Below are 19,503 nucleotides of genomic sequence, written 5' to 3'. Positions count from 1 at the left end.
TACCTTTGATGATCTTCATATGGTTGCACTCACAAGACTCCCATTTACTCAATAAATGTGTATTTTGTTCGATAAAGTCTATCTTTATATCCAAAAACCTCCACAGGCTCAAACGCAGGCTCAACAGGCAGACAAAAAAAATGCAAATTGTATCCGTAAAGTTCAGAGAAACATGTCAAATGATGTGTATAATCAATCCTCAGGTTGTTTTTAGCCTAAATAATTGATAATACTTTAACCGGACAATAATGTTGTCAATATAAAAGGTAAACAAGAAAGGCGCACTCTCGGTCGTGCGCATGAAAAATCTCTGGGACACTCCAGGGTCCACTCATTCAGAGTGGTCTTAGTCTCAGATGTTTCAGAATACAAGTCTGAAACAATTTCTAAAGACTATTGACATCTAGTGGAAGCCATAGGAAGTGCAATTTGAGTCCTAAGTTAATGGAGACTGTAATGGCATTCAATAGAAAACTACAAACATAAAAAAATCCCACTTCCTAGATGGATTTTTCTCAGGTTTTCGCCTGCCAAATCAGTTCTGTTATACTCACAGACATTATTTTGACAGTTTTGGAAACTTTAGAGTGTTTTCTATCCAAATCTTTTGACATTAATTATATGCATATCTTAGCTTCTGGGCCTGAGTAGCAGGCAGTTTACTTTGGACACGCTTTTCATCCGGAGATGCAAATACTGCCCCCTACCCTAGTGAAGTTAACTGTTAGTGGTAGTGCTCTACTCTCTGTGGTATTACTCTCTGTGGTATTACCAACCCAGGATGTAGCTTGTGGTCCAGTCAATCACCGGATTGAGTTTTTGTAGCCAGGACAATCCCAACACAACCAGAACATGAGGAGCTACAATGAGGAGGAGCTGTATGGTCTCACTGTGGTTACCATAAACCCGTAATTGAATGGGCACAGTACTATAGGTGACTTCCCCTATAGAGTGGCCGTCCAGTGCCCTAGCATCCATGGGCACAGAGAGAGGCTGAGTGGGAATACCAAGCTCCGAAGCTATCGTGTCATCCATAAGACATTCATAAGCCCCAGAGTCAATGAGCACTCAGAGAGACTTAGATTGGACTTCACACAGTACAAGAGCAAAAAGGTGTGTGCGCGTGGTGGGAATTAGGGATCTCCCAGTCTAACTCACCATAGTACTGGTACCCACTAGAGACAAGGGTTTCCTAACAGGGCAGGTAGCTATAAAATGTCCTGCTCCTCCATAGTACAGACAACAGTTATTATTCATCCTTCGTGAGCGCTCCCAAACTGATAGCCCAATTCTTCCCAACTGCATAGGCTCAGGAGTATCCAACTCACCCATTGTAGATTCACGAGAGAGCTCGGGTGACTTTGACTCCTCTCGGAAGAGCTGCCTTTGGAAACTTCCGGATTCCATAGGAGGTGAACGCACCATATCGGATGCACGAGTGTGCCCGAGACCAGACCTCCTCTCACTCGCGTTCCCTTATGCGTCCATCAAGTTGAATGGTTAAGGCGATAAGAGAGTCGAGGTCCATCAGCAGTTCCTGAGCAGCTAGTTCATCTTTTACCTCCTCAGATAATCCGTTCAGAAAAGTATCGAAAAGAGACACTGGATTCCAGGCACTCTCGGAGGCAAACGTGCAAAAGTCCACCGCGTAGTCTGCCACACTATGGGAGTTTTGACATAAGTCAAGCAGTTTGCTGGCCGTCTTTCTCCCAGATACCGGAGACTCAAAAACTTTTCTCACCTCTGGCATGAATTCCTCCAAATGACCGCAAATGGCAGATTGTTGTTCCCAAACTCCTGGCTATCTTCGATCGGTCTGAAAAAAACGAAGATGGCTGTAGCTCAAAAATAAGTGAGTCCCGAATATTGCTCTGGAGGAGGTAAGCGGGGTTCACAGGGAGTCTGAATAGGCTGTACCAACTCACCACAGATAGGAAAAATTACTGGGTGATTGAGTCTCTGAGCTAACTCCCTGATTTACTCCATAATAGCCCTGAACCCATGGTCGTGGTGTTCCGTCAAGGAACTGAGCCCTTCCAAATGACCCTGTAGCAACTCCTCATATCTCCTAATGGTGGCTCCCTGCAGAGTGGCAGACAGGCTCGTGGTAAAGGCAGGCAGGCAATGGTCAAGCAGGCGGGTTCAAAGTCCAGAAACAGGAAAGGGTCAAAACCAGGGGACTAGAAAAAGGAGAATGCAAAAAGCAGGAGAACGGGAAAACCGCTAGCTGACTTATAAGATAAACTTGCATAGAGAGACAGGAAACACAGGGATAAAGACACTGTGGAAAATAAGTGACACCTGGAGGGGGTGGAGACAATAACGAGGACAGGTGAAACAGATCAGGGCGTGACAAAAAATAATAATAAAATATGACGCCAAAGAACATGGCTGACGTTTTACATTCTCCCAACCAATTGTGCTATTTTGTTAGGTAATTTTGCAGTTTGTGTAACTTATTTTGTTGCTGCTTCCGTCTCTTAAGACTGAAAATAAGTTCTGGACATCAGAACAGCGATTACTCACAATGGACTGGAAGAAACATGTTCCTTTAATAAGACCGAAAAGAAGGATATCCTGCTTTCACTGGAACAGGGCCAGAGCCCCGCCTTTTACATGTAGAAAAGATGCAGGAAAAGGGGCCGCAGATCGGGCAGCCTTCTAGAATCCGTAGGCGAGAGAGTAAACTCCCACTGCCATCCAGTCTTCTTGCTAACGTGCAATCATTGGAAAATAAAATTGATGACCTACGATTAAGATTATCCTACCAACGGAAAATAAAAAAATGTAACAGCTTATGTTCCACCGAGACGTGGCTGAATGACGGTACGGACAATATAGAGCTAGGGGGATTTTCCATGCACCGGCAGAACAGAGACGCTACCTCTGGTAAAACGAGGGGTGAGCGTGTGTGTCTATTTGTAAATAACAGCTGGTGCGCTTTAAGGTATTGCTAGCCTGAGGTTGAGTATTTTATGATAAGCTGTAGACCACACTATCTACCAAGAGAGTTATCATCTATATTATTCGTAGCTGTCTATTTGCCACCACTGAACGAAGCTAGCACTAAGAAAGGTATCAACCAACTCTATAAGGCCATAAGCAAAGAAGAAAATATTCACCCAGAAGTGGCGCTCCTAGTGGCCGGGGACTTTAATGCAGGCAATCTTAAATCAGTTTTATAAACTTTTTACCAGCATGTCACATGTGCAACCAGAAAAAAAAAATCCTAGACCTCCTTTACGCCACACACAAAGATGCATACAAAGCTTTCCTCCGCCCTCCATTTGGCAAATCTGCCCATAATTCTATCCTCCTGATTACTGCTTACAAGCAAAAACTAAAGGAGGACATACCGGTGACTCACTCAATATGGAAGGGTCAGATGACACTGATGCTACACTACAGGACTGTTTTGTTAGCACAGACTGGAATATGTTCTGGGATCCATCCAATGGCATCGAGGAGTACACCACCTCAGTCATCTGCTTCATCAATAAGTGCATTGACGACATCGTCCCTACAGTGACAGTATGTACATAACCCAACCAGAAGCCATGGATTACAGGCAACATCCACATCGAGCGAAAGGCTAGAGCTGCCGCTTTCAAGGAGCGGGAGACTAATCTGGAAGTTTATAAGAAATCCCGCTATGCCCTCAGATGAACCATCAAACAAGCAAAGCGTCAATACAGGATTAAGATTGAATCCTACTACACCGGCTCTGACGCTCGTTGGATGTGTCAGGGCTTGAAAACTATTAGGGACTACAAAGGGAAACAGACACGAAATACCCAATGACGCGAGCCTATCAGACGAGCTAAATGCCTTTTATGCTCGCTTCGAGTCAAGCAACACTTAAGCATGCACAAGAGCACCAGCTGTTCTGGATGACTGTTTGATAACGCTCTCGGTAGCAGATGTGAACAAAACCTTTAACCTCTCTGCACACGGAACCCGCTAGCGGGCTGAAATTCCAAAACATACGGTGATCGCTACATAAATAGTCATATTAAACATTCATGAAAATACAAGTGTCTCACATGTATCGAAAGCCTAGAATCTTGCTAATCCAACTGCGTTGTCAGATTTAAAAAAGGATTTACTGCGAAAGGATACCATGCGATTATCTGAGCATAGAGCCCCATCATTTTTTTATTAACCAGCACAGGCGTAACATAATCACAAACTGCATTAAAATAAATAGTTTCCCTTTGACGATCTTCATCTGTTTGCAATTCCAATGCTCATTGTTACACAATGAATGACCTTTTGTTTGATAAAATCAGTTTTTATAGCCCTAACCCTAACACGAAACATTTTGTGAACCGCTTGTGTCGTGAATTCCGTCTCATTCCATTTTCGACGACACATTCCAGGTAAATAACCCACACAGAACGTGACTTTTCCAGTCATGTTTGGATTCACTGCAATCAACTGGTTTGTTTGTAACACAATCAAACGTGATGGGCCATTTCGCGGGATGTATTGACTGAAAGAAACCGATTTGAAGACAACAAGTCATGACATCATTGTGCACCAATGATTTGCCCGCTGTTTCGTTGATTGACTGTCTTTTAACCCAATGACCACTGATCGCCTTGAAATCTAGCTGGGTAGATAGCCAATGAGCTGAGCTAAATGGCAATACGCCATGTTTATGTGTTGCAAGACCAACCCATGTAGTAAGCTTCAGCGTAAAGTGAGTCATTCGCTATTGAAGTTTCATATGGTTTTGGACTGGTAAGTTCGTATCATGCTAATGCCCTTGTTTGAATTAATAATATAAAATATTATTTGTGATTTTTATTTTTTATTTAGAAGCAATATATGAACATGTAATGTCATGAAATGTGAGATGCGTGTGTCTGCCGCCCCACCCCAACCCACATGAAATAGCCTATTTGAGGCTGTTGAGGAGAGGGCAGGACCACATCAATGGCCAAAGTGAAATGGAGACAGTAGATACAGCTGGTCTGTCATAATATAATATAGACAGTAGATCTAGCTGAAATGTCATAATATAAAAGAGACAGTAGATCTAGCAGGTAATAATAATATAATATATTCAACCTAATACATTCAACCTTCAACTCTCTCTATATATCTGTTTATTATACCTGTTGATACAGGGCTCATATGTGAAACTATTCTAACTGAACATTTTCTTTCACAGTGACACTGACTCCGAATGGGAGTCTTATCCAGTGTCCTGTGTGAATTTAAGTATGCTCTCTCGAATTCTCTCTTTCTCTCTCTTGGAGGACCTGAGCCCTAGGACCATGCGTCAGGACTACCTGGCATGATGACTCCTTGCTGTCCCCAGTCCACCTGGCCTTGCCGCTGTTCCAGTTTCAACTGTTCTGCCTGCGGCTATGGAACCCTTAAACGGTTTATTTTTACTCTTGAGGTGCTGTCCTGTTGCACCCTCTACAACCACTGTGATCTCCACCCGGCACAGCCAGAAGAGGACTGGCCACCCCTCATAGCCTGGTACCTCTCTAGGTTTCTTCCTAGGTTTTTGCCTTTCTAGGGAGTTTTTCCTAGCCACCGTGCTTCTACACCTGCATTGCTTGCTGTTTGGGGTTTTAGACTGGGGCTATATAAATTAATTTGATTTGAGAGAGGACTGAGGGTCTTCCAAATATTGAAAGTGTGTAAATAGTTACCCATGTTATTTTGTAAATGTATATATTTTTTTCATATATTTTTGAATCAATTATTATAATTTTTTCCATTTTTTTCCATTTTTTCCCCTCCATTTTTTTTGGGGGGGGGGAGGTTGTTAGAATACCATTTTGGTATTTTGTATATAGTTTCTTGTTTCAAAATGTATACCTTCATCAATTTGGCCACTTGGGTACATTTGGGCTACTTGTGTGGGACACCTGGGTGACTTCATGATAAATGTCATGTAGCACACTCATTTTGGAAGTTATCATTCTGAAACTTTGCACAAATACTGTTGCCCTCACTGAAATTGTCCCCATCATCCTATCTGAATGTTTGTTTTATCTTGTTCATTTTAAAGATCATGATACAAAAATAAAAATAAAAAATGTTTTTTATTGTGTGTTACTCTGTGTTACTCTATGTTACTCTCCTACATTCAATTCACATTTACACAAACATTTACACATTTGCAGAAACTTCAGAGTGTTTTCTTTCAAATGTTACCGAGAATATGCATATCCTTGGTTCTGTGCCTGAGCTACAGGCTGTTAGAATTGGGTATGTCTTCAGGCGGAAATTGCACAAAGTAGGGGGGGAGCTGCAAGAGGTTTTAAACAGGTCAACATTCGCAAGACGGATTACCAGGACGTGTACTCTAAGCATGTGCAGACCAACTGTCAAGTGTCTTCACTGACATTTTCAACCTCTCGCTAACCGAGTCTGTAATACCTACATGTTTCAAGCAGACCACCATAGTCCCTGTGCCCAAGGAAGTGAAGGTAACCTGACTAAATCATTACCGCCCCAAGACACTCACGTCGGTAGCCATGAAGAGCTTTGAAAGGCTGGTCATGGCTCAAATAAAAAGCATCCTCCCAGACACCCTAGACCCACTCTAATTTCCATACCGTCCCAACAGATCCACAGATGACGCGTTCTCAATCACACTCCTCACTGCCCTTTCTCACCTGGACAAAAGGAATACCTATTTGAGAATGCTGTTCATTGACTACAGCTCAGCGTTCAACACCATAGTGCCCACGAAGCTCATCACTAAGCTAAGGACTCTGGGACTACACACCTGCCTCTGTAATTGGATCCTGGACTTCCTGATCAGCCGCTCCCAGGTGGTAAGAGTAGGCAACAACATTTCTGCCACGCTGATCCTTAACACTGGGGCCCCTCAGGGGTGTGTACTTAGTCCCCTCCTGTATTCCCTGTTCACCCACGACTGCGTGGCTAAACATGACTTCAACACCATCATTAAGTTTGCTGGCTATACAACAGTGGTAGGCCTGATCTCCGACAACGATGAGACGGCTTATAGGGAGGAGGTCAGAGAACTGGCAGTGTGTTGTCCAGGACAACAACCTCTCCCTCAATGTGAGCAAGACAAAGGAGCCGATCGTGGACTACAGGAAAAGGCAGGCCAAACAGGCCAACATTAACATTGACGGGGCTGTAGTGGAGCGGGTCGACAGTTTCAAGTTCCTTGGTGTCCACATCACCATCAAACTATCATGGTCCAAACATACCAAGACAGCCGTGAAGAGGGCACGACAAAACCTTTTCCCCCTCAGGAGACTGAACAGATTTGGCATGGGTCCCCAGATCCTCAAATGATTCTACAGCTGCACCATCGACAGCATCCTGACCGGTTGCATCACCGCCTGGTATGGCAACTGCTTGGCATCTGACCATAAAGCTCCACAGAGGGTAGTGTGAATGGCCCAGTACATCACTGGGGCCAAGCTTCCTGCCATCCAGGAACTATGTACAGTGACTTGCAAAAGTGGCATTTTTCCTATTTTGTTGCCATACAAACTGGAATTAAAATAGATTTTGGGGGGGTTTGATTAATTTGATTTACACAACATGCCTACCACTGTGAAGATGCACAATATTTTGTATTGTGAAACAAGCAAGAAATATGACAAAAACAGAAAACTTGAGCTTGCATAACTATTCACTCTGGAAGACTGAAACGAGTTTCCCTCAATAATTTCCCTGTATTTAGCCCCATCCATCATTCCTTCAATTCTGACCAGTTTCCCAGTCCATGCTGCCACCACCATGCATCACAGTGGGGATGGGGTTGTCAGTGTGATGAGAGGTGTTGTGTTTGAGAGGTGTACCTTCTTCCATATGTTTGGGGAATCTCCCACATGCCTTTTGGCGAACACTTTAACCTCTCTGGGATATGTGGGATGCTAGCAGAGCGCCAAATGCAAATAAATGACTATAAAAATCAAACTTTCATTAAATCACACATGCAAGATAACAAATTAAAACTACACCTGTTGTGAATCCAGCCAACATGTCAGATTTCAAAAAGGCTTTTCGGCGAAAGCAAACGATGCTATTATCTGAGGATAGCACCTCCGTAAACAAAGAGAGAAAAGCATATTTCAACCCTGCAGGCGCGACACAAAATGCAAAAATAATAATATAATTCATACCATACCTTACCTTTGACGAGCTTCTTTTGTTGGCACTCCAATATGTCCCATAAACATCACAAGTGGTTCTTTTGTTCGATTAATTCCATCGATATATATCTAAAAATGTCAATTTATTTTGCGCGTTTGATCCAGAAAAACACCTGTTCCAACTTACGCATCGTGACTACAAAATATCTCAAAAGTTACCTGTAAACTTTGCCAAAACATTTCATAACTACTTTTGTAATACAACTTCAGGTATTTTTTTATGTAAATAATTGATACAATTGAAGACGGGATGATCTGTGTTCAATACAGAAGGAAAACAAACTGTAGCTAGCTTTCTGGTCACACTCCTCTATCAAACAGTACCCTTCAAGTTACCCTCGTTCAAGATGGCCGTACTACTTCATTGCACAAAGGAAAAACCTTAACCAATTTCTAAAGACTGTTGACATCCAGTGGAAGTGGTAGGAACTTCAAGAAGGTCCCTTAGAAATCTGGAATCCCAATGAAACCTCATTGAAACCTCATTGGAACTTCAAGAAGGTCCCTTAGAAATCTGGAATCCCAATGAAACCTCATTGGAAAGAGAGTGACAGTTTTAGAAACTTCAGAGTGTTTTCTATCCATATCTACTAATGATATGCATATCTCATCTGCTGGGGATGAGTAGCAAGCAGTTGAATTTGGGCATGCATTTCATCCAGACGTGAAAATACTGCCCCCAGTCAGAGTGTACGGCTTAAAATGGTCCTATGGACAGATACTCCAATCTCCGCTGTGGAGCTTTGCAACTCCTTCAGGGTTATCTTTGGTCTATTTGTTGCTTCTCTGATTAATGCCCTCCTTGCCTGGTCTGTGAGTTTTGGTGCGCGGCCCTCTCTTGGCAGGTTTGTTGTGGTGCTATATTCTTAAAAAAATGTAATAATGGATTTAATTGTGCTCCGTGGGATGTTCAAAGATTTCTGATATTTTTTTATAACCCAACCCCGATCTGTACTTCTCCACAACTTTGTCCCTGACCTGTTTGGAGAGCTCCTTGGTCTTCATGGTGTCTCTTGCTTGGTGCTGCCTCTTACTTAGTGGTGTTGCAGACTCTTGGTCCTTTCAGAACAGGTGTAGATATACTGAGATCATGTGACAGATCATGTGACACTTAGATTTCACACAGGTGGACTTTATTTAACTAGAATTTTGTGACTTCTGAAGGTAATTTGTTGCACCAGATTTTATTTAGGGGCTTCATAGCAAAGGGGGTGAATACATATGTACGCACCACTTTTCTGTTTTTTATTTTGCTGAATTTGTTGAATTTTTTTTTTTTTTAATTTCACTTCAGCAATTTGGAATATTCTGTGTATGTCCATTACATGAAATCCAAATAAAAATCTATGTAAATTACAGGTTGTAATGCAACAAAATAGGGAAAACGCCAAGGGGGATGAATACTTTTGCAAGGCACTGTAACAGGCAGTGTTAGAGGAAAGACTCCAGTCACTGAAGTTATACACTGTTTTCCCTGCACCGCACGGCAAGCGGTACCAGAGCTCCAAGTCTAGGACCAAAATGCTCCTCAACAGCTTCTACCCCCAGGCCATAAGACTGCTGAACAATTAATAAAATCACCAACGGACAATTTTCATTAACACTCCCCCCTCCCTTTTGTACACTGCTGCTACTCACTGTTTATTATCTATGCATAGTCACTTCACCCACACCTACATGTACAAATGACCTCTACTAACCTGTACCCCGGCATACCGACTCGGTACCGGTGCCATCTGTATATAGCCTCGTTATTGTTATTGTTATTGTGTTACTTTTTATTCTTACTTTTTATTTTAGTCTACTTCGTAAATGTTTTCTTAACTCTTCTTGAAATGCATTGTTGGTTAAGGGCTTGTAAGTAAGCATTCCACGGTAAAGTCTACACTTGTATTCAGCGAATTTGACAAAAAGTTTGATTTGTTTTGATTTGAAAAAACAGTATTAAGCCAAGAAAGAAAGAAGCCAAGATCAATCATATATGCACTGTGCATTTGCAATATGTTTCAATGGGCATTTACCCTCACAAATTTGTCATACTAAAAAATGCTGCAGAAATGCTAAATTGACTGGCCTGATGAACTCGGGATGGCCGGGCAGTGATAGTGGTTCCTCTCCATCGCTCATTGTGTTGATTTCATCATGTCCATTTGGTGATGTTTTTCACTGTTGAATCATATTGCAAATGCACTTTGCCCTAACGGTTCTCTCACTGTCACCCAAAAGCAAATGACATTTAGGGCCTAGAGGGATGTCAAAGTAATTCCACTTCCCCAAGAGTGGTAAAGTGGCTATTACTGGTTCTAACAGCAGACCTATCAGCTTGCTGCCATCTCTTAGCAAACTGTTGAAAAAAATGGTGTTTGACCAAATACAATGCTATTTCTCTGTAAACAAATTAACAACAGACATTCAGCATGTTTATAGAGAAGGGCACTCTGTCACGTTCTGACCTTAGTTCCGTTATTATATCTTTGTTTTAGTATGGTCAGGGCATGAGTTGGGTGGGTTGTCTATGTTAGTTTTCCTATAATTTGGGATTTCTGTTTTTCAGCATAGTATGGTCCTCAATCAGAGGCAGCTGTCAATCGTTGTCCCTGATTGAGAATCATTCTTAGGTAGCCTGGGTTTCACTTTTGGATTGTGGGTGTTTGTCTTCCGAGTCAGTGTTTGTCGCCACACGGGACTGTTTCGTTAATTTCACGTTTATTGTTTTGTATTTCGTAGTGTTCAGATTATGTTTTAAAATAAACATTATGGACACTTACAACGCTGCATTTTGGTCCTCTGATCCTTCTCACTTCTCCTCCTCAGAAGAGGAGGATGAGGTTCGTTACACACTCAACATGTACTGCATTGACACAAATGACTGATTGATAATAAGAAGATTGTGGAAGCTGCAATTTTAGATTTCAGTGAAGCCTTTGATATTATTGATCATAACCTGCTGTTGAGAAAACTTGTGTGTTAGGGCTTTTCAACCTTGTGGATTCAGAGCTATCTATCTAATATAACTCAGAGAGTTTTCATTAATGGAAGCTTCTCTAATGTCAAACACGTAAAGTGTGTTGTACCGCAGAGAAGCTCTCTAGGCCCTCTACTTTTTTATATTTTTACCCATGAGCTGCCACTGGCATTAATAACCTCTTGTTGCTACCCATCCCTTTAGCGGGATAATTGTCATCAACAACCGCTGAATTGCAGAGCGCAGCGCCTCAGTCAAATAATATTACTAAAGATATTTATATTCATGAAATCACAAGTGCAATATAGCAAAACAAAGCTTAGCATTTTGTTAATCCACCTGTCATGTCAGATTTTGAAAATATGCTTTACAGCGAAATCAATTCAAGCGTTTGTGTAAGTTTATCGATCACTAGACAAAACATTATGAGCACCTAGCATCAAAGTAGCTTGGTCGCGAAAATCAGAAAAGCAATCAAATTAATCGCTTACCTTTGATGATCTTCGGATGTTTTCACTCACAAGACTCCCAGTTACACAATAAATGTTCCTTTTGTTCCATAAAGATATGTTCAGAAATCCACAGGCTCGAGCGGTCACGACAACGCAGACGAAAATTCCAAAAGGTATCCGTAATCTCCATAGAAACATGTCAAACGTTTTTTATAATCAATCCTCAGGTTGTTTTTAAAATATATAACCGACAATATATCACCCGGCACTATCTTTTTCAGTAGGAGAGGAAGAGACGACAGTTTCCAAAACTGTCAAAATATTGTCTGTGAGTATAACAGAACTGATATTGCAGGCTAAAACCTGAGGAAAATCAAACCAGGAAGTGGCTTCTATTTTGAAAGCTCCATGTTCCATAGCCTGCCTGCGTTCCATTTAAAGGGATATCAACCAGATTCCTTTCCCTATCGCTTCCGAGAAAGATTGTCTCTCCCTCTCCTATTGACAAAGCGACAGTCCGGGTTGATATATTATCGATTATATATTTTAAAAACAACCTGAGGATTGATTATAAAAACGATTATAAAAATGTTTCTGTGGACATTACGGATACTAATTGGAATTTTTGTCTGCGATGTCGTGACCGCTCGAGCCTGTGGATTTCTGAACATAACACGTCAAACAAATGGAGGTATTTTGGATATAAAAATAATCGTTATCAAACAAAAGGTACATTTATTGTGTAACTGGGAGTCTCGTGAGTGAAAACATTTCATCAAAGGGTTAGGGTTAGGGTTAGAAGACGGGATCATCAAAGGTAAGCGATTTAATCTATTGCTTTTCTGACTTTCATGACCAATCTACTTGGCTGCTAGGTGTTTGTAATATTATGTCTACTGCGAGAGATGTTCTTACATAAATGCTTGTTATGCTTTCTCTGAAAAGCTGTATTGAAATCTGACATGCCAGGTGGATTAACAACAAGCTAAGATGGGTTTTGCTATATTGCACTTGTGATTTCATGAAAATTAAATATGTTTGGTAATTTAATTTGAATTTGGCTCACTGCAATTCAGCGGGTCTTGATGAAAATGATCCCGCTAACGGGATGGGTGCGTCAAGAAGTTAACGTAGGCTGCTCCAAGACACCTCCGGCAGTAAAGAGGTATACGGAGTGGACTTCTAGTCCAACTCAGGAGGCGGGCACACCATCCACCGCTTCCGTGTATATTACTCACTCATGTTAGGTCTCCGGACAATAAAGTAGATGAGCTCAGGGTGAGGATATCCTTCCAGAGAGACATCAGGGATATTAATATACTCTGTTTCACGGGATCATGGCTCTCTCTGGATATATTGTCCCAGTCCATACAGCCAGCTGGATTCTCAGTTCATCGCACAGACAGGAATAAAAAACTCTCTGGGAAGAAGAAAGGCAGGGGTGTGTGATTGTGATAACATACAGAAACTCAAGTCCTTTCATTCACTATACCGAGAATACCTCACAGTCAAATGCTGACAATATTACCTTCCAAGAGAATTCTCTTCTATTCGAGAATTCTCTTCGGTTCTCTTCAAGCCGATACCACGATGGCCCTCAAGGAACTACACTTGACTTTATACAAACTGGAAACCACATATCCCGAGGCCGCATTTATTGTTGCTGGGGATTTTAACAAAGCAGATTTGATGAAAAGGCAACCAAAGTTCTACCAACACATTGACTGTAGTACATGGTCTGGAATAACATTAGACAACTGCTACTCAACTTTTAGAAATCCTACAAGGCCCGCCCTCCCTTTGGCAAATCTGATCAGGACTCCTTCCTATAGGCAGAAACTCAAACAGGACGTGGCAGGTTTTCCCTTTGTAGTCTGTGATTGTCTGTAGACCCTGCCACATACGTCTCATGTCTGAGCCGATGAAATGCGACTTTGTCCCTGTACTAACGCTTTGCCTGTTTGATTGCCTTACTGAGGGAATAACTACACTGTTTGTTTAACGCCATATTACCAGTCACCTTGCCATGATTAAATGCAGTGGTTCCCGCTTACAGTTTAGCACGAATGCTGTCATCATCTATCCATGGTTTCTGGTTTGGGTAGTTTTTAATAGCCACAGTGGGTAAAACATCTCCTATACACTTCCTGAGGAACTCAGTCACCATATCCGTGTATTCATCAGTGTTATTCTCAGGCTACCCAGAACATATCCCACAGTGCCAGCGATGCGGCCCGCTACCAAGGACTGTGAGCTCTCCTTCTCCATGGCCGACATCAGTAAGACATTTAAGCATGTTAACCCTCTCAAGGCTGCCAGCCCAGACGGCATCCATAGTCGCGTCCTCAGGGCATGTGCAGATGGACATATTCAATATCTCCCTATCCCAGTCTGCTTTCTCCACTTGCTTCAAGATGTCCACCATTGTTCCTGTACCCAATAAATTAAAGGTAACTGAATTAAATGACTATCGCCCCGTAGCATTCACTTCTGTCACCATGAAGTGCTTTTAATTTTGTTTTATCTTTATTTCAGTAGGCAAATCAGTTAACCTCTCTAGGGTAGGGGGCAGCATTCAGAATTTTGGATGAAAAGCATGCCTAAATTAAATGGCCTGCTACTCGGGCCCATAAGATATGATATGCTTATAACTGGTGGATTTGGATAGAAAAAACTCTAAAGTTTCCAGAACTGTTAAAATAGTGTCTGTGAGTATAACAGAACTTATTTAGCAGGCGAAAACCTGAGAAAAATCCATTCAGGAAGTAGTTTTTCTTGTTTGTTTTGTAGTTTTCTATTCAATGCCATTACAGTATCCATTGACCTAGGACTCCATTTGCAGTTGCTATACCTTCCACTGGATGTCAACAGTCTTTAGAAATCGTTTCAGGATTGTATTTTTATAAATGAGGGAGTAAGACCAGTCTGAACGAGTGGACCCTAACGTGACGCAGTTTTTTCAGGCACATGTGCATTTCTTGTTTACCTTTTATATTGACAACGTTATTGTCCGGTTGAAATATTATAGATCATTTAGGCTAAAAAACAACCAGGATTGAATATAAACATCGTTTGACATGTTTCTATGAACTTTCCGGATACAATTTGGATTTTTTTGTCTGATTGTTTTGACTGAGTTTGAGCCTGTGGATTACTGAAGAAAACGCGCTAACAAAACTGAGGTTTTTGGATATAAAGAGACTTCATCGAACAAAAGGAACATTTATTGAGTAAATTAATGTATTCTGATTGCCACCATATGAAGACAATCAAAGGTAAGGGATTAATTTTATCTCTATTTATGAGTTTTGTAATGCTTTTGCTTGGCTGGTTACTGTTTGTAATACTTTGTCAACTGGGCTATATTCTGGGCTAGGTATGTTCTGGGCTAGGTATGCTTTCGCCAAAAAGCATTTTATAAATATGACACTGTGGTTGGGTTAACAAGAAGTTAATCGTTAAACCTATGTAAAATATGTTTTGTTTTCTGAATTTTTATGATGAGCATTTCTGTAATTGAATTTGGCATTCTGCAACCTCACTGGATGTTGGCCAGATGGGACGGTAGCGTCCCATATACCCTAGAGAGGTTAACGTCTTGGTGACAGGGGGCAGTATTTTCACGTCCGGATGGAATGCATGCCCAAATTCAACTGCCTGCTACTCATCCCCAGAAGATAAGATATGCATGTAATTAGTATTTGGATAGAAAATACTCTGAAGTTTCTAAAACTGTTTGAATCATGTCTGTGAGTATAACATAACTTATTTAGCAGGCGAAACCCGAGGACAAACCATTCAGATTTATTTTTTTGAGGTCACTCTCTTTTCAATGAGGTTTCATTGGGAATCCAGATTTCTAAGGGACCTTCTTGCAGTTCCTATTGCTTCCACTGGATGTCAACAGTCTTTAGAATTTGGTTGAGGTTATTCCTTTGTGTAATGAAGAAGTACGGCCATCTTGAACAAGGGTCACTTGAAGTGTACTGTTAGATAGAGGCGCGTGACCAGAAAGCATGCTACAGTTTTTACATTAAAAAAACTACCTGAAGTTGTATTACAAAGTAGTTTGAAATGTTTTGGCAAAGTTTACAGGTAACTTTTGAGATATTTTGTAGTCACATTGCTCAAGTTGGAACCGGTGTTTTTCTGGATCAAACGCGCCAAATAAATGGACATTTTGGAAATATATCGACGGAATTAATCAAACAAAAGGACCATTTGTGATGTTTATGGGACATATTGGAGTGCCAACAAAAGAAGCTCGTCAAAGGTAAGGCATGAATTATATATTTTTTCTGTATTTTGTGTCACGCCTGCAGGGTTGAAATATGCTTTCTCTCTTTTGTTTACGGAGGTGCTATCCTCAGATAATAGCATCATTCGCTAGCGTCCCACATATCCCAGAGAGGTTAAGAACAAATTCTTATTTACAATGACGGCCGACACTGGCCAATTGTGCGCCACCCTATGGGACTCACAATCACAGACGTTTTTTCATACAGCATGGATTCGAACCAAGGGGGTCTGTAGTGATGCCTCTAGCACTGAGATGCAGTGCCTTAAACCGCTGCGCCACTTGAGAAGCTAGTTACGGATCCTACCGTCCGTCAGCCCTCTCCTGTACTCCCTATTCACCCACGACTGCGTGGCCATGCACGCCTCCAACTCAATCATCCAGTTTGCAGACGACACTACAGTGGTAGGCTTGATTAAAATCAACAACGAGACGGCCTACAGGGAGGAGGTGAGGGCCCTCGGAGTGTGGTGTCAGGAAAATAACCTCACACTCAACGTCAACAAAACAAAGGAGATGATCGTGGACTTCAGGAAACAGAAGAGGGAGCACCCCACCCTATCCACATCGACGGGACAGTAGTGGAGAGGGTAGAAAGTTTGACGTTCCTCGGCGTACACATCACGGACTAACTGAAATGGTCCAACCATGCAGCAGCGCCTCTTCAACTTCTGGAGGCTAAAGAAATTTGGCTTGTCACTTAAAACACTCACAAACTTTTACAGATGCACAATCGAGAGCATCCTGTCGGGCTGTATCACCGCATGGAACGGCAGCTGCTCCACCCATAACTGTAAGGCTCTCCAGAGGGTAGTGAGGTCTGCACAACGCATCACAGGGGGCAAATTACCTGCCCTCCATGACACCTACACCACCCGATGTCACAGGAAGGCCAAAAAGATCATCAAGGACAACAATCACCCGAGCCACTGCCTGTTCACCCCGCTATCATCCAGAAGACGAGGTCAGTACAGGTGCATCAAAGCAGGGAACGAGAGACTGAAAAACAGTTTCTATCTCAAGGCCATCAGACTGTTAAACAGCCATCACTAACATTGAGTGACTGCTACCAACATACTGACTCAACTCCAGCCACTGGAAAAATTGGTGTAATAAATGTTTCACTAGCCACTTTAAATAAAGGTGAAATACAATTTAAAAAAATAAAAAATAAAGCCCTTCATACATCATTTGATATCTCAAAGTGCTGTACAGAAACCAAGCCTAAAACCCCAAACAGCAAGCAATGCAGGTATTTATTTATTTTTTATTTTACCTTTATTTAACCAGGTAGGCAAGTTGAGAACAAGTTCTCATTTACAATTGCGACCTGGCCAAGATAAAGCAAAGCAGTTCGACAGATACAACGACACAGAGTTACACATGGAGTAAAACAAACATACAGTCAATAATACAGTATAAACAAGTCTATATACAATGTGAGCAAATGAGGTGAGAAGGGAGGTAAAGGCAAAAAAGGCCATGGTGGCAAAGTAAATACAATATAGCAAGTAAAACACTGGAATGGTAGTTTTGCAATGGAAGAATGTGCAAAGTAGAAATAAAAATAATGGGGTGCAAAGGAGCAAAATAAATAAATAAATAAAAATTAAATACAGTTGGGAAAGAGGTAGTTGTTTGGGCTAAATTATAGGTGGGCTATGTACAGGTGCAGTAATCTGTGAGCTGCTCTGACAGTTGGTGCTTAAAGCTAGTGAGGGAGATAAGTGTTTCCAGTTTCAGAGATTTTTGTAGTTCGTTCCAGTCATTGGCAGCAGAGAACTGGAAGGAGAGGCGGCCAAAGAAAGAATTGGTTTTGGGGGTGACTAGAGAGATATACCTGCTGGAGCGTGTGCTACAGGTGGGAGATGCTATGGTGACCAGCGAGCTGAGATAAGGGGGACTTTACCTAGCAGGGTCTTGTAGATGACATGGAGCCAGTGGGTTTGGCGACGAGTATGAAGCGAGGGCCAGCCAACGAGAGCGTACAGGTCGCAATGGTGGGTAGTATATGGGGCTTTGGTGATAAAACGGATTGCACTGTGATAGACTGCATCCAATTTGTTGAGTAGGGTATTGGAGGCTATTTTGTAAATGACATCGCCAAAGTCGAGGACTGGTAGGATGGTCAGTTTTACAAGGGTATGTTTGGCAGCATGAGTGAAGGATGCTTTGTTGCGAAATAGGAAGCCAATTCTAGATTTAACTTTGGATTGGAGATGTTTGATATGGGTCTGGAAGGAGAGTTTACAGTCTAACCAGACACCTAAGTATTTGTAGTCGTCCACGTATTCTAAGTCAGAGCCGTCCAGAGTAGTGATGTTGGACAGGCTGGTAGGTGCAGGTAGCGATCGGTTGAAGAGCATGCATTTAGTTTTACTTGTATTTAAGAGCAATTGGAGGCCACGGAAGGAGAGTTGTATGGCATTGAAGCTTGCCTGGAGGGTTGTTAACACAGTGTCCAAAGAAGGGCCGGAAGTATACAGAATGGTGTCGTCTGCGTAGAGGTGGATCAGGGATTCACCAGCAGCAAGAGCGACCTCATTGATGTATACAGAGAAGAGAGTCGGTCCAAGAATTGAACCCTGTGGCACCCCCATAGAGACTTCCAGAGGTCCGGACAGCAGACCCTCCGATTTGACACACTGAACTCTATCAGAGAAGTAGTTGGTGAACCAGGCGAGGCAATTATTTGAGAAACCAAGGCTGTCGAGTCTGCCGATGAGGATGTGGTGATTGACAGAGTCGAAAGCCTTGGCCAGATCAATGAATACGGCTGCACAGTAATGTTTCTTATCGATGGCGGTTAAGATATCGTTTAGGACCTTGAGCGTGGCTGAGGTGCACCCATGACCAGCTCTGAAACCAGATTGCATAGCAGAGAAGGTATGGTGAGATTCGAAATGGTCGGTAATCTGTTTGTTGACTTGGCTTTCGAAGACCTTAGAAAGGCACGGTAGGATAGATATAGGTCTGTAGCAGTTTGGGTCAAGAGTGTCCCCCTTTGAAGAGGGGGATGACCGCAGCTGCTTTCCAATCTTTGGGAATCTCAGACGACACGAAAGAGAGGTTGAACAGGCTAGTAATAGGGGTGGCAACAATTTCGGCAGATAATTTTAGAAAGAAAGGGTCCAGATTGTCTAGCCCGGCTGATTTGTAGGGGTCCAGATTTTGCAGCTCTTTCAGAACATCAGCTGAATGGATTTGGGAGAAGGAGAAATGGGGAAGGCTTGGGCGAGTTGCTGTTGGGGGTGCAGTGCTGTTGTCCGGGGTAGGAGTAGCCAGGTGGAAAGCATGGCCAGCCGTAGAAAAATGCTTATTGAAATTCTCAATTATGGTGGATTTATCATTGGTGACAGTGTTTCCTATCTTCAGTGCAGTGGGCAGCTGGGAGGAGGTGTTCTTATTCTCCATGGACTTTACAGTGTCCCAGAACTTTTTGAGTTAGTGTTGCAGGAAGCAAATTTCTGCTTGAAAAAGCTAGCCTTGGCTTTTCTAACTGCCTGTGTATAATGGTTTCTAGCTTCCCTGAACAGCTGCATATCACGGGGGCTGTTCGATGCTAATGCAGAACGCCATAGGATGTTTTTGTGTTGGTTAAGGGCAGTCAGGTCTGGGGAGAACCAA

Source organism: Oncorhynchus tshawytscha, linkage group LG09 (genome assembly GCF_018296145.1).
Source record: "Oncorhynchus tshawytscha isolate Ot180627B linkage group LG09, Otsh_v2.0, whole genome shotgun sequence".
In the NCBI taxonomy this organism is placed as follows: Eukaryota; Metazoa; Chordata; class Actinopteri; order Salmoniformes; family Salmonidae; genus Oncorhynchus; species Oncorhynchus tshawytscha.
Note: the sequence above shows the minus strand (reverse complement) of the source record.